We start from the raw sequence: 361 nt of genomic DNA, 5'->3' as shown, positions 1-361 counted from the left end.
GCCAGGAGATGCCGCCGCAGCACCGGAAACAGCAGAGAATGCCCCCAGGGGCTGCCGCCCGGTTCGCATCCATCATCACCCACATCACCGCGTAAGAGCGCACGAGCATGCGCGCGGCGCGTGCACACACACACACACACACACACACTCACTCACTCACGTGCACCCACACATACACAAACGAACACCTCTACCAGGGACAGATCTGGGGTCCGGGACGCCCGCCGCCCGCACGGCCGGGCATTAGGCCTTCTGGCCTTGCAGGTGCCGGAGCTCCCCACCCCCAGGTGCCGGCGACGCTAGGTGTCGGCAGACCCAGGATCCGCAGGGGCCGAGGAGGGGGAGCCGGGCAGAGGGCGGG

This window comes from Tupaia chinensis, unplaced genomic scaffold (genome assembly GCF_000334495.1).
Source record: "Tupaia chinensis unplaced genomic scaffold, TupChi_1.0 Scaffold000634_1, whole genome shotgun sequence".
NCBI classification, from domain to species: domain Eukaryota; kingdom Metazoa; phylum Chordata; class Mammalia; order Scandentia; family Tupaiidae; genus Tupaia; species Tupaia belangeri.
Note: the sequence above shows the minus strand (reverse complement) of the source record.